Below are 16,207 nucleotides of genomic sequence, written 5' to 3'. Positions count from 1 at the left end.
GGCTCCCAGCCCACAGACCCCTTCTCCTGTTTGCCTCTCAAAATGAGGCCTCGCTGGGGACCTTGCATGCCCTGCCTGGGCCTCCAGGTGCTATTTACTCAGCTAGGTGTGGACTCTGCCTGGATCCCAGTCTGCTGTTTGCACAGTAAATGTCACCTAGTCTATACCCCCAACGATGGAGGGGAACAGGGACCGAAAGGAATATTCTTTTGCTGGTTTCAGACACCTTGACTTGGGTTTTCAGTTTCTTAGATACAATGCAAATCACTGAAAGTGGGGGTTGCCTCAGAAGCATCTTGTCCTAAAAGCAATAGGCCAGGCCTGCGTTCTTTCCATGCCTGTGCAACTTCCAGGAAACCGGACAACCTCCGAAGTCACAGGGATCTAAGTTTGAATCCCAGTTCTACCACATGAGCTTGGGCTTAACCCCTTCCTCTTCTGAGAAATTGAGCCAATTCCTACCTTGCAGAAATTAAAGAGTAGATGCCAAGGGCTCTGCACAGTTCCTGGCTCACGTCCTATACTCATTAGCTAATGTTCCTAATACTGACTTATTTCACACATCCTCATGTTGTTTCCTTTGAAAATAAAGGGAGGAAGGAGGATACAAGCAAGGCTTACTGTTCTTTATTTTCCCGATTTCCCATTACCTAGCTTCTTCCTGGAAAAGCGTTCCAAGAACTTTTAGAAGTAGAGAGTAAACGAACAAGGGAGGTTTTAATCTGTGAAAGAAACATGCAGATTCTGCCTTTCTCAGGAAGGCCACTGCCTGAAGCTTGAAGCAGATCCACTAATTCAGTAACTTTACTCCCTGATTGATTTCCAACCAGCGGTTCCGGCTTTTGAACCAGGATGTGCAAACAAGAACACTTACTGTAAGGGAGGTTTCGAGGCCTCTGGATTTCGTCAGCTGCCCACTCTCCCAGGAGAGCAGGTGGGACCAGTCAAGCCAGCGGCCAAGGCCAGAAAGCAAGCTGAACGTTTCAAGGTCTACGAGGCCTCTTCCTTTTGAGTTTTTAATTTCAGTGGGATACACGTAAGAAATGCCAAGGAGGAAACAGGGTTGATTCATGGTTGCCAAACCAAGTGGGGTGCAGAGAAAATAAACAAGATGAAATGGAAAAGGTCAGCTACCTCATTGTACAAAGTGAGGAGAGCTGCAGGGGATGGTGGGCACAGCCTCCGGTCCTCGGAACCCGGGTTCCCACCGGGTTCCTGACCCCGAGAGATAACCCGTCCCTGAGGCTCGGGAGAGTGACAGCAGTGCCTGAGCTCAGACACCCAGAAGTCCCTTCTGGCTCCTTTAAGGAGAGAAGCACAGCAAGGAACCAGGGAGAGAGTGACTGTGCAGAATTTAAAGCCAAACAAGGGAAGGGTGGGGAGGATGGGAGGGAATCCTCTCTCTCTCTCTCACTCCTGCCTCCATTTTTAAAGAAAAGTTGTTGGTTAAAACAAAAATACCAAGGAAGTCTTGAAGGAGACTAAGGATGAGAGTAGGAAAGGGACAAAGGATGTCCCAGGAGATTTGAAATAAGTATACAGAAATCCAGAAGGATCTTCTTATCCACTTAGTCTCAAGAATAGTAGCAGGTGTCAAAGGTTGAATACATATATGTTGTATTAGTTTCAGGTCTTTTTTAGCCCCAGGTGAACTATTACTGCTTTCTTGAGATTCTAGCTCAGGGTCCAGGTGGCATCTAGCTCTAGCAGGGAGAAGTGGCAAGGGAAAAAGTAAAGCTAAATCCTATGCAAACTCCTACTCATCCTTCAAGGCCCTCACGAATATTGCCTCCTCTATGAGGCCTTCCCGGATGGCCCTACAGAGTTAGGTCCTCGCTCCTCGGTACCACTCCTAAGGTCTGGTTACAGTTATACTACATTAGAATTACTTATTATCTTTCTCCTCTTCTAGATTCTGCTCTCCGAGAGAAGATAAAGGTGGCACAGCTTTCGGGATGAATGAATGACCCCAAATCAAGGTTTTCTGGCTGTGGCTCTGATCATGATGCTGGAAATATCAGTTTATTGCACGTGGACGCATAAATTAAAAAAAAATCCTTGAATGCAAATGTTTGAGCACAGCCAAAGGGTAGAAATTTTCAGGAGAACCTCAAGTCAGTACAAACTGCTCTCCTCGCTCTTGTCCTGGTTCCTGGAGGGGTGGGGGACATTTGCTGATCAAGAGTAGGGGAGTCCCTTTAGAAAACTGTTTTCAATTCCCCCCCACCAAATTTTTAAAGTGACACTTAGACAATCCATTTCCTGCAAGCCTGAACAAATTTGATTTTTCAAGACACTGATGAAACACCTCAATTGAGAAATGTTTATTCCCATTCAAAGCTGTACCCAGGGCCGCTATCTTCTCACCCCCTTTCTCTGTTCCAGAAGGTAAGAAAAAGTCAGACTCACAGGCCCTTTGAGTTATAAAGTCACCTAGTCACCTGGAAAGTGGCTCTAGAGGACTCCTGTCCCCCAGTATGTATCTTTGGGATGTCAGAGAATCTGTGTTCATTCCTTCAGTGCATGCACCTGTCCCTGAACAGTGCTGCCCTGGATGGGGGTCTGAGGCTGGTGGGTGGGCAGTCTGGTCACCTGCACTTTGTTCCCAGGCGCCAAAGAGGCCATTTGTGGGCAGGGGGAGTTCAAACAGGGGGTTGTCTCTGCTGCTGTCATCCTCCTTCAGATACCAAGGCAAGGCCCCCCAAGTGAAGTGAAGAGGCTCAGGCTGGGATGGGCTGCCTTTGCTCTGGAGCCTGGAACTAAATGCAAGAAACTCCTTCCTGTGTTGCAGGCACTCTGCTAGGTTGCTTTCATGCACACTCCTGTCTTTTCTAGTAAAACAAACAACAATGAAAAAAAAAACAACTCTTTTTTTAAACATCTTTATTGGAGTATAATTGCTTTACAATGGTGTGTTAGTTTCTGCTGTATAACAAAGTGAATCAGCTATACATATACATATATCCCCATATCTCCTCCCTCTTGCGTCTCCCTCCCACCCTCCCTATCCCACCCCTCTAGGGGGTCACAAAGCACTGAGCTGATCTCCCTGTGCTATGCGGCTGCTTCCCACTAGCTAGCTATTTTACATTTGGTAGTGTATATATGTCCATGCCACTCTCTCACTTCGTCCCAGCTTACACTTCCCCCTCCCCGTGTCCTCAAGCCCATTCTTTACGTCTGCGTCTTTATTCCTGTCTTGCCCCTAGGCTCTTCAGAACCACTCAAAAAAAAAAAGAGTAAATTAAAGTATGGCAAGATAAAGCAGTTAATAACATACACATGATTAAGAACATTTTCTTGTTATCCTGATTTTACATTACATTGAGCATTTTTATCAGGGAAGAATGCTTCCCGTTTAAGCATGCAGCTTCTTAGGGTTCATTTTTATGTTCACTTTTTCTACTGGCTTTCTGTATTCCCTCAATGACATTTTACGCTAGAATCCTTACTTTTCTGCTTCTTTGAAATAAATTTTTAGTTTTACTGTGTCCTCCTGCCTATTGATCCATTTTAATCCCTGATACTGTCTCTTCAATTACCTTTGTCTCCATGCTATGGTCTGTCCTACCCTGCCTTTGAATCCCACCAGGACCTTTAGAACCCAACTTGGTTCTAGTGTCCTGAACTTCTGCCTCTTAGTGAAAGGAATTTGGATTCAAAATAAATTCTGTAATCCTACAGAGAGATAAAGCAAGGCATATTGATAGATTATTTTTCAAAATGATGCATTACTTTTCTTTAAACATCTTTATTGGAGTATAATTGCTTTACAATGGTGTGTTAGTTTCTGCTGTATAACAAAGTGAATCAGCTATACATATACATATATCCCCATATCTCCTCCCTCTTGCGTCTCCCTCCCACCCTCCCTATCCCACCCCTCTAGGGGGTCACAAAGCACTGAGCTGATCTCCCTGTGCTATGCGGCTGCTTCCCACTAGCTAGCTATTTTACATTTGGTAGTGTATATATGTCCATGCCACTCTCTCACTTCGTCCCAGCTTACACTTCCCCCTCCCCGTGTCCTCAAGCCCATTCTTTACGTCTGCGTCTTTATTCCTGTCTTGCCCCTAGGCTCTTCAGAACCACTCAAAAAAAAAAACTCTTGAAGAGGTTCATGGTTTATTCCAGGTCACTCAGCACAGTCAAGCACTAACCTCCACCATCCTGTTCAAGTTTAGTGGTCGGTCCCCCACCTCTGGCACAGACCATGACAAGGGCTTTTGGGAGCACGTTGTGGGTGCTAAGGACTATAATAAACTCTGTAATTCCGGAACTCTAGGCTGGAAATTACAACCCATTTCCAAACAGAAAATGATTGTGTTCAGTAGGAAACAACATTTCCTTTTTTAAATTGGAGATCCAACCTCTTCTTTCCCAGATCCTGCAGGCTGGCTCACCTGTTCTGTGAAGAGCAGCTCAAGTCCCCCACCCCCAGGGATGGCATCATCCAGACCCTGCCCCGGAATCTCACCAGAGGTCAGGGGTCTGTGTACCCAGGAAATGTTTGCTGCCCTCTGCTGGGAATGATGTCCTAGGTCACACTGACAGAGCTGGCCATCAGCAGCCCATGGCCAGGTCCAGTCCACCCAGGGATCAAGTGGGCATTTTGTTCTCTTGTTGGGGGAGGGAGCAGCTGGCGAAAACTCACCTGGTATCCATTGCTATGACACATCTCCTGCTTCATGGACTCTGTCCCTGCTTGTGACCAGTGATCAAATTTTATACTCAGACATATTTTAAAGATTTGGACCCACCATTGTTCTACTTAAACTTCTGGGACCTGTCAAACTTCCTGGCTGCCAAATATCAAAAGACAGAAGAAAGGATGAGATTAATGGGAAACTAGGAAGATTGTGGGAATGGTACTTGGCATTAAGGTGGATGGCCCTCGGTAACAATAATTCTTAACATGCATGGTGTGCTTTCTCTGTGTCATGAACTGTGTTTAATATATTATCTTGGTTAACTCTTGATTCTCATTTTTCTGACAGGGAAACTGAGGCTCAGAGGGGTTAAGTAACTTGTCCAAGGTTCCCTAACTAGTGCATGTTAGAGCCAAAAACCTGCCTGATGTCCATCCATCTGTGTCACAAGCCCAGGCTCCCAGCACCCAGGTTGTAAGGACTGTTCTTACAGTGTCTGGAGATGGAAGATGGATGGTCTCTGTTCCAGTATTCTCAGAGGCAATCATAATTCTACTCCTCCGCTCCCAAAGCTTTTCTCTTCTTGCATCTCCTTTATTCAACAAACCAGAGTTTCATCTATATTTTACCCAGCTGACTCTTGGAATCACATAAATCCTGGATGTTGTCATGGAAAAAAAAAAGTTTATGAGACAAGAGAATATGTACAGCTTGCTGTCTTTCCCCCCAGTAATATCAGATGTACAAAGTCAGTATAAATAAAAGAGAGGATTTTTTTTTTTTTTAATGTTGAGAGTCCCTGGGCCATTCTCAGGAAATCTAGTCTCCTACAAGCCAGGTCATGAAAAAACCTCACAGCATCACCTAAAGGCAAGGCCACCTCACCAGTGGGGGAGGGATTCAGTTGCTGTTATTTTGGAGTCAGAGCCTCAGGGTACGTATGTGTCTGGGAAGGTTGCACTTGAGTAAATCCAGCACTTCAAACAAATATCATTTACTGAAATTAGTCATGAAACATTTTGCAAAAATAGATGTTCCATGCAGAAGCTAAGTAATCAAAACCAAGGCAGGATCCTGGAACAGAAAACAGACTTCAAGAGGGAAACTGTTGAAATCCAAATAAAGTCTAGAGTTTACTTAATAGCACTGTGTCAGTGTTGGTTTCTGAGTTTTGACAAATGTACCAATGGTAGTGTAGGCTGATAACGTTAGGGGAAACTAGAACCAGGTTGGGGGTTGGTAGCATATGGGAATTCTCTGTACCGGCCTTGCAACTTTTCTGTCAATGTAGAATTACACCAAAAAAAAAAAAGTTTATTAAAAAAAGTTCAAAGCCGGTGAACTGATGTTTATTCTCTTAGTACTAATGGGGCCTACAGCACTTAAACTTCTTTCAAGTAAGATAAAACTTGCTTCTCTTGCCACCTTTGAACCTTGGTGTCAATAAAGGTACCGACAATGGAGAGTTTGTGCTTTCTTTAAGGAGACAAAACCAAATGTTGAGCCATTTACTGCTCTGGGTCAATGCCAAGTGCAAAAGAGAGAGTGCAATATCTTTTCACTTTTCAAACGAACCTTTTTCTTTTGTTGTTGTGCCCTTTTAGGCTCTGTTTAATTTACCGAGCAAATGAACTACAGCATTTTGTGGAAGCCAAAGGAGTACTGAATTTCTTAGAACCCTAATACACACAAATGAACTTCAAGAAGTGTTGCAACTCTTCTCCAGAAAGGGGTGGGCAGCCGCAGGACTGAAGGAAACATCAGCCAACACCACCAGGAGGATTTCCTGACCACGCATTTGGTGTCTCAACGTGACTTAAACGGTTCAAAAACGTCCGCCTTTAAAAACAGTCATGAAATTAAAAGCACTAGAATCACTAGTCCTAGCAAACCAAAAGACTTCATCCATCTCTCGAGGGTAGTGAATCCCTGTGCATCCAGGTCGGTTTCTTAGTTGTGGCAAATGTACCATGGTCATGTAAAAGGACAACATCAGGGGAAATCAGAACTGGGTGAGGGGTGTACATAGCACTTTTTGCAAGATTAAGATGCACCTTTGATTCCATTAAGGAAACAAAAATAGTATATGTAGACCTTTGCTCTTTCCCCTATCGTTTAAGGGTTTTTCATTTCTCCTTGTGAGAGTATGAAAAGTTGTCTTACAATTTTTAAAAAAAAATAAATTTATTTGGCTGTGTTGGGTGTTCATTTCTGTGCGAGGGCTTTCTCTAGTTGTGGTGAGCAGGGGCCACTCTTCATCGCGGTGCATGGGGCCTCTCACTGTCGCGGCCTCTCTTGTTGTGGAGCACAGGCTCCAGACGCGCAGGCTCAGTAGCTGTGGCTCACGGGCCCAGTTGCTCCGCAGCATGTGGGATCTTCCCAGACCAGGGCTCAAACCTGTGTCCCCTGCATTGGCAGGCAGATTCTCAGCCACTGCGCCACCAGGGAAGCCCCTGTCTTACAATTTTTGCTTTCCATTTCCATTTAACTTGCGTTTAGAACAATGAGCAACGTAGTGCTTTCCTGCTAGAATCTTGACTACAGCGTGGGAGCCTGTAAAATATGACACCAAGCAAAGGCGTGGGACACAGGAGTCTTTAAGAGTGAGTGTCAAAATCATGGCATCAAGGAGCCAGGATTCCTGAAATCTATTCCCATTCTTCTCCTGGACCATTTAAAAATCTATTTAGTAGGTGAGCAGGGGGATTACAAAGATGAGCCAGATGCAGTCCCTGCCTTCAGGGAGCTCACAGTCTAATGTGGAGATCAAGACAGGTGGATTGTATTGCCAAGTATCACAGGTGTGTTGCTGGAAGTCTGTGCAGGTGCACAGAAGGGTGATGTTTGACACAGTTTAGAGCAGTGGATCTCAGCAGGGGGAGGTCTTGGCTCTCAGGGATATTTGGCAATGTCCAGAGACAGTTTTGGTTGTCATAACTGGGAAGAGTGGGGGGTGCTCCTGGCATCTTGTGAGTAGGACCTGGGGTGCTAGTAAAATTTACAATGCACAGGACAGCCCTCACCCCACAACAAAGAATTGTCCAGCCCCAAATGTCTGTAATGCTGAGGTTGAGAAACTATGGTGTAAACAGAGAGAGGAAAAGGGCATTCCAGGAAAATGGTAGGACTGGAGTATGGGACAGATAGATAAGCTGGAAAAGTAATATACAGCCTTAAGATGATTATTTTATCCCTTTGAACCTCAATTTTTCTGGCCACAAAATAGTGATGCTAATGCTAAGTGACTCATCTCTTTTCCTGGTGTCAGAAGAAAGTGCCACTGATAAAAATTATGTCCTTGGGATCCACCTACTTCCTGATGCCATACTTAAGCATACTAGTTCCTCAGCCATACTAGTAGCCTGTTCATGAGAAAAACAAAGACTGTATTTGGAAAATCTAACTTAGGGCAGTATGGTAAGTGCCTGTAAAAGTGAGGATTGTGTTGTATAGCATGTAATAAAAACCCAGCCACCATGATATTTCTATTTGTCATATAACTTGGGATCTGGAAGTGGGCAGTCTAGAGCTAGGTCAGGGCTAGATGGTCACTCCATGACGCCATCAGGAACCCAGACTTCTCTGTCTTTCCCCTCTGACATCCTTAGCTTGTGGCTTCCTTCCTCATGCTTGCAGGATGGCTGCTGAACTGTCTCAACCTTTTGAACTTTCATCAGCATTCCAGGCAAGAAGAAGCATTGCCTGGGGGAAAGGGGCAACAGGAAAAAGGTGAAAGGCATCCCAGTAGAGTCTTCTCCATTTAACAAGCTTTCCTGGAATTCTCTCTGCCTAGAACTTCCACTTATACATTGGCCTGGACTTTATTCCACAGCTACTCATAATTTCAAGGGAATCCGGAAGCTGAGTGTTTTCAGCTAGGCACTCTGAACAAACATTATTATTATTTTTTTTAATAAGAAAGTAGAATAGACACCATGTAAGTAACTAGAAATATTGCCTTAGTGCCTTAAAATGAGCACATTCCAGGCTTTAGTAATAAGTCCAAGATAGACCAACCTTGTGTTGAATTCTGCTTTCAAGAAAATGATATTATGTAGCAGTCTGCCAGAGTAATTTAAAAGATGTTCTGTCTTTTAAAGCATATTGCAGACACCCTAACAGTTTAATAATCATTTAAAAATATATTTATTGAATGTCTAATGTGTACTCAGCACTATACTAAACACAAAGAAGTATAACGCATGCTTCTGTTTCTAATGAGCTTTTCAAAATCCAGTTGGAAAAAACATAGCAACATAAACAAATGAAAAGTTGGGTAATAATGAAAGAGTTAAATAACAATCTGTTATAGTAGTCTAAGAACATCTTGCGTTGCTTGTGGAAATGTCGAATGATAAAACCACTTTGGGAAGTTGGCAGTTTCTTAAAATGTTGAACATACACCTACCTAGTGATCCCGCAGTTTCCCCACTGGGTATTGAATATTTACCCATGAGAAATGAAAATACAAAGATTTTTTTCAAACAAAGATTTGTACACAAGTGCTCACAGCAGCTTTATTCATAAAAGCTAAAACTTGGAAACAATTCCATTTCTAAACCCTGAAACACAAAGATCAATCTCACTCTGCAAGAGTAAAATGACATCAAATGTTGTGAATGTTTCACATGTTCCTGGTGGAGAGGAAAGTTCTCTGTGAGATCATATTTGTTAATTGTGCTATTCACATCTTTCCTGTCTGCTCTATTGGTTGATTCTGAGTGAGGTGTATTCGTCTCCCATTGTGATTGTGGATCTGTCAATTTCACCATTTATTTTCAGTTTTTGTTTTATACATTTCAAAATTATGCTACTATGTTTATAAAATGCATGACTCATAACTTGTGCCTTTAATCAACATGAAACACCCTTCTTTGTGCTTTTTAAATGCTTTTGTTTTAAATTCTATTTTGTCTGATACAAATGTTGCTCCATATGCTTGTTTTCTGTATACATTTGCCTGGTGAGCCATTTTCCATTCTTATGTTGTTTAGTTTTATGTGTATTTCCTATAAACAGCATATAGCTGGAATTTGGATTTTTCACTTAAACCAGAGCCTCCTTCTTTTATGAAAGGAATATAATCCATTCATATTTATTTTTGATTATTTATATATTTGGACGTATTCCTACCATGTTATTTCATGTTTTCTCCTTACCATGTTTCTTGTGTTTTCCTCTTTTCTTATATGTTTTGGAATGATTGTTGTTCTCTGTCTCTCACTGGCTCACTGGCTCACTCTTGTCCTCTGTTTCTCTCTCTGAATGATTTGGTTCTATTCTTCTGCTACAATGGTGTCTTAAAACTTTTTTGTTCACATGGTCCCTAAAATAATTTAGTAAAACTAGATACCACATTTTAAATACACCCCACATTTTAAACATCTAAAATTTCTCATGATAAGCTTAAATATTAGTTGCAGTGGATGCCATTTCTAATGCAACTGGGACTACTGACATTTTAAAGTAAAACTTTTGTATCACTCTTTTAGCTGTGTTCAATGGAATTGAAATACCACAGTTATTTGCCATCCATCATCACACATTTTGAAATATGGGTCAAGGATTTGGCCAAGAATAGCTGGCTGGGGTGAGGGGGTTTGCATATTCTGGGGCCAAGGATTCAACCTGCCATTGCCAATAGATTAATTACATACATTTGTATACATGAGAATTTAATAGGCATCTGTTTCCTTATTGTCAGAGAAGAGTTAAAATCTTGAAAAGAGGGAAGGCTAGAACAAACCCTTTGGTGTTGAATTGGAGTTATTGGTGTGCACTCATGAGTTTTTAATACATATGATAGATTGATATAAAAATAGGTATAGACATACAAACATCTATATATTTCTATATCTTTTTATGTGGGTATGTATACACATATATATACAAATATTATTTCCTAGTTCTATCCACTGAGACAACCTAGAAGCAATGACACCCCAGTAGCAATGAGCACACGTAGTACACAGATCTTTGTCACTAAATATCATTCTCCATGAAAAGGAGCCAGAGCTCCTTGGAGAAATGGCCCATTCAAGGGCTGGGCCTGGGAAAGAGTAGATGAGTCTGGAATATCTTGCTCTACCAGAAAATAAGTAAGTGGTCAAAGAATGATTGCGACATGCCAGAAAGGACACACATCAGGAAGAGGCTCTCATACATACTACAACATGGATAACCTTGAAGTTATTATATTATGTGAAATAAATCATACACAGAGGGACAAGTACTGTATGACTCCACTTACACTTGGTACCTAGAATAGGCAAATTCATAGAGACAGAAAGTAGAACAGAGGTAACTAGAGGCTGGGAGGATGGGGTAGTGGAGAGTTATTGTTTAATGGGTACAGAGTTTCTGCTTGGGATGATGAGAAGGTTCTGGAGATGGACAGTGGTGCTGGTTGTACAACAATGTGAATGTACCTAATGCCACTGAGTTGTATGCCTAAAAATGGTTATTGGTAAATTTTATGTTATGTATATTTTACCAAATTTAAAAATGGAGGTCATTAAAAATGGAGACCAATGGTCTCCCACTGGTCAAGTCTGATACAATTTGAGAATCAAAATAAATAATGTAGTAATAGATTTTTTTAAACCCACTGAGTAAAATAGTACTCTGTGAGTTGATATCGATATGAATAACTAAATAAATAAGAAGGGAAAGTTCTACCTCACAGTAGAATTCCAAGGAATAAATGCAGGAGGAATGATAGAATTAGGAAATCACTATTTGGAAATCACTATGGTAAGAATTAATTTAGGCAAGAATCGTCAAAAAAAAAAAAAAAAAAGAATCGTCAATGGATCCTAGAACTGTGAGTGAAGATCTAATGAGGAACAGGATAGGTAGATATCTTAAAATATCCTTCTACAAAATAGGTATTATTAATAAGTACAAAAGCTACTAATTAACTTTAGGAGACAGCATCTTAACCAATTGGTAAAAGTTAATATCACTGGTTATGGGACAAATTGACATCTCCTGCCTCCTGATATGATGCACCGAGAAGAAAACAGCATCACTGTGTGGTATTCCTGCCCAAAACACATAAATCATGAGGTCACATCAGACAAACCCACACTGAGGGTCATTCTACAAAATAATTGACCCATACATTTCAAAAATGTCAACATCAGAAAAGACATGAGGCAGGCTTCCCTGGTGGCGCAGTGGTTAAGAATCTGCCTGCCAATGCATGGGACACGGGTTCAAGCCCTGGTCTGGGAAGTGCCACATGCTGTGGAGCAACTAAGCCCATGCACTACAACTACTGAGCCTGTGCTCTAGAGCCCATGAGCCACAACTACTGAGCCCACGTTCCACAACTATTGAAGCCCGCGCACAGCAACAAAGACCCAACACAGCCAAAAATAAGTAAATAAATAAATTTATTTAAAAAAAAAAAAGACATGAGGCCCCACCCCGCATGGAGCCAATCCATGCAGTGGCGGAACCCAAGACACCTCCAGCGTTCCGATGGCATGCTCTCTCGATGGCCCACTACGAAGAGGTGAGCGTGTCTGGCTATAAGGAATTCACGCAGGTGGTGGAGCAGCACAGTGGCAAGACCATTTTCGCTTATTTTTCTGGTTTTAAGGACGCCGAAGGCAAAAGCTGATGCCCCGACTGCGTGCAGGCTGAACCAGTCGTACGAGAGGGGCTGAAGCATGTTGGTGAAGGATGAGTGTTTATCTACTGCCAAGGAGGAGAAAAACCTTATTGGAAAGATCCAAATAATGACTTCAGGAAAAAGTTGGAATTAACTGCAGTGCCTACACTACTTAAGTATGGAACACCTCAAAAACTGGGAGAATCTGAGTGTCTTCAGGCCGACCTAGTGGGGATGTTGTTCTCTGAAGATTAAGATTTGATGATGGCAATTGTGTCTTTATTTCCTGATTTGCTCTAGAATAAGAGAATCTGCACACTCGCTTTGAATTCATGTTAGCAATAAGTAAATAAATGATGATGAAAAAAAAAAAGACATGAAAGGACTGAGGAACTGTTCCCAGTTGAAGGACACTAAAGAGCATGATAAACACCATATGCAATGCTTGATCTTGGAACAGATCCTGGACTTTAAAGGACAGTATTTGTGTATTTATTTATTTATTTATATTGAACTATAGTTGATTTACAACATTGTGTTAGTTTCAGGTGTACAGCAAAGTGATTTAGTTATATATATATATATATCTCCAGATTCTTTTCCCTTGTAGGTTATTACAAGATATTGAATATAGCTCCCTATGCTATACAGTAAATTCTTGTTGTCTATTTTATATATTGTAGTGTGCATCTGTTAATCCCATACTCCTAATTTATCCCTCCCTTGCCCTTCTCTTTGGTAACCATAAGTTTGTTTTCTATGTCTGTGAGTCTTTTTCTGTTGTGTAAATAAATTCATTTGTATTATTTTTTGATTCTGCATATATGTGATAGCATATAATATTTGTCTTTCTCTTACTTCACCTAATATAATATTCTCTATGTCCATCCATATTGCTGCAAATGGCAATATTTCATTCTTTTTTATGGCTGAGTAATATTCCATTGTATATGTATATATATACCACATCTTTATCTATTCAAATGTCAATGAACATTCAAGTTGCTTCCATGCCTTGGCTATTGTAAATAGTGCTATGAACATCGGGGTGCATGTATCTTTTTGAATTAGAGTTTTCATCTTTTCCAAATATATGTCCAGGAGTTGGATTACAGAATCATATGGTAGCTCTATTTTTACTTTTTTAAGGAACCTCCACACTGTTCTTCATAGTGGCCGTAACAATTTAAAATGTCACCAACAGTGTAGGAGGGTTCCCTTAAAGGACATTATTAGAAGAATCAGAGAAATTTGAATGGAGTTTGGGGATTAGATAGTGATACTGTATCTCTACATATGCTAATTTCCTGATTTTGATGGTTGCACTGCCGCTATGAGAATATGCCTTGGTTTTAGGAAACACATGCTGAAGTATTTAGGAGTAATGGGGCATCATAACTGAAACTTATTCATAAATAGTTCAGAAAAAAATTGTGAATATATATATAATATATGAGATACACGGTGAATATATATATATACATATATGAGATACACACACATACATACAGAGAGAGACTGATAAGGCAAACACAGTAAAAAGTTAACTGGTGAGTCTTAGTAAAAAGTCTGGCACAGTGGTTGTGGCACAGTGTGGCACAGTGGTTGAGAGTCCGCCTGCCGATGCAGGGGACACGGGTTCGTGCCCCGGTCTGGGAAGATCCCACATGCCGCGGAGCAGCTGGGCCCGTGGGCCATGGCCGCTGAGTCTGTGCGTCCGGAGGCTGTGCTCCGCAACGGGAGAGGCCGCAACAGTGAAAGGCCCACGTACCGAAAAAAACAAAACAAAACAAAAAGTCTGGGTGGGCTTCCCTGGTGGCAGTGGTTAAGAATCCACCTGCCAATGCAGGGGACATGTGTTCAAGCCCTGGTCCAGGAAGGTCCCACAGGCCACAGAGCAACTAAGCCCGGGCGCCACAACTACTGAGCCCACATGCCACAACTACTGAAGCCTGCGTGCCTAGTGCCCGTGCTCTGCAACGAGAGAAGCCACCTCAATGAGAAGCCCACGCACTGCAATGATGAGTAGCCCCTGCTCACCGCAACTAGAGAAAGCCCACGTGCAGCAACGAAGACCCAACGCAGCCAAAAAAAAAAAAAAAAAAGTCTGGGTGAAGAGTCTGCCGGAACTCTTTGTACAATTCTTGCATCTTTTCTGTAAGTTTGAAATTATATCAAAATCAAAAGTTAAAAAAAAACAAGCTCTTTATTAAGAACCAGAAAACGTACCTTATTTCTCTTTCTTTTTTAAGTTATATTTCCATTCTACTTTCCTTACAGACTTTTATCTCAATGTAATATAGTTTTATGTTTAAAAGTCTACTATTGATTACCCAATAGGCTACCTTGCATAAAAATATACAAATTTAAATATTTTAAAGCTTTCTTCAAACCATAAAAAATTATTCTACATGGAACTATCATAACAATTAAAATCAGTACAAATTTTACAAAGTTTATCAAAACAACAAATATTTCAAATTTTGATAATTATTAAACATAGTAAAATGATATTGGAAATGTATCTTTGCACCATGTATCAGTGGATTAATAATACTTATTGCTATAGTGAGGCAGGATTCAGCATTAACTTTATTCCTTTTTTTAATTTAAAAAAGTGCCCCAAAACATTGTTCGTATAACTAAATGGATGGGGAAGGAAGGCATTTTGTTATAATGATGTCCTTCAATTGTCTGAACATCTTTTAAGTTAGAAGCCAAGTCACATAATGACCTATTATTAAAAATTATTGTATTCCAGTCCCAGCTGACAACTCAATCTTATCTTCCATCAATTTTGTTGAAAACAAGGAATTAGAACCAATGGAGTTGGAAAGGGATTGATACTCAGTGATGAGGGTCATTTCCTTTTTCAATCTCATCACCAATAGCTTGACTGGTCTATTTGTTCGAAGCCCCTGAGATTTTTCTACCTCAGGGCAGTGCACCTTGGGAAGATTAAGCGTGAGTGATGTGAGTGAAGAGTGCTAGAATGGAGACTGTGAAAAAGACAGGTGGGAAAAAGAATCAATAGCCACCTGTGGTCAGTGGCTACCATATTAGAGATCAGTTCTTAAATTTTAGTTTCAGATTGCTACTGGGTTTGGTGTAGCTCTTTTACTTATTTAGACTTAATGTTCTACTGTTTCTTGCATTTCACAAAGACTAAGAACTTTGTATTTTATACATTTTATAGCTCTTATCACAAGTGCCTAGTAACTGTTTTAAAATATTACTGGCATCTGATGCAGGAATTATCAGAGAAATGTTACGGAGAGGATATAAAACTGTTCAAAGGTTTGGACACCAGTGTTCAAGATTCCATGGACAGCAATCTGCACTGGGTCCAATTACTGTTTTTGTATGATTTAACATGTTTATCAAAAAGATGAAAGCCTTGAAAACAAAGCTGGGGGAGTCAATTTCAACATTCCATTTCTACCCAATTAACCAAGACTAAAATGCAATCCACTGGCTTTTTCTCCTCTGCCCCAGCATCTTGTACCTTCTCCTTATGGTTACTCATTTACACCATGATGGACTAATAGAGGCCGCATTTTCTTTTTATGTCTAAATGATTTAAATTTCTTCTAGTTTCCCTGAGATTTCTTACACAGTGCCAGACATTCTTTTGGCATTCACAAATATTAACTTAAAGACTGCATGACAATTACATGACTTTTCTCAGAACCTCTTACAGCTTTCCAAGGTCCTTTAACAAGAACGAGCAGGTCTCAACCAGAAGGTATTCTGAAGAATTCTCCCCAAAGGTCCCACGGCCAGGAGTGAGTCTCCCATCACTGCAGGCACTTTAGGACCCAGCTAGCTCAAGGCTGATGAGAGTTAAAAAGGAGGCAGGCTGTTTTGTCCGGGTCTCTGATTAGCCCCCATCTCTTTCCCAGTCCACAGAAGCAGCCTGTGTTCAGGATGGCCTGAGCTG

General features: G+C 41.2%; 1 pseudogene; it reads left to right on the top strand.

Moving 5' to 3' along the window:
- Positions 1-12,150: 12,150 nt before the first annotated feature.
- Positions 12,151-12,522, top strand: LOC103079322 (thioredoxin domain-containing protein 17 pseudogene; annotated as a pseudogene).
- Positions 12,523-16,207: the final 3,685 nt, after the last annotated feature.

This window comes from Lipotes vexillifer, unplaced genomic scaffold, assembly GCF_000442215.2.
Source record: "Lipotes vexillifer unplaced genomic scaffold, Lipotes_vexillifer_v1.1 scaffold691, whole genome shotgun sequence".
Taxonomy (NCBI): domain Eukaryota; kingdom Metazoa; phylum Chordata; class Mammalia; order Artiodactyla; family Lipotidae; genus Lipotes; species Lipotes vexillifer.
The sequence above is the reverse complement of the archived record's forward strand: the minus strand, read 5'-3'. Positions and strand labels throughout refer to the sequence as shown.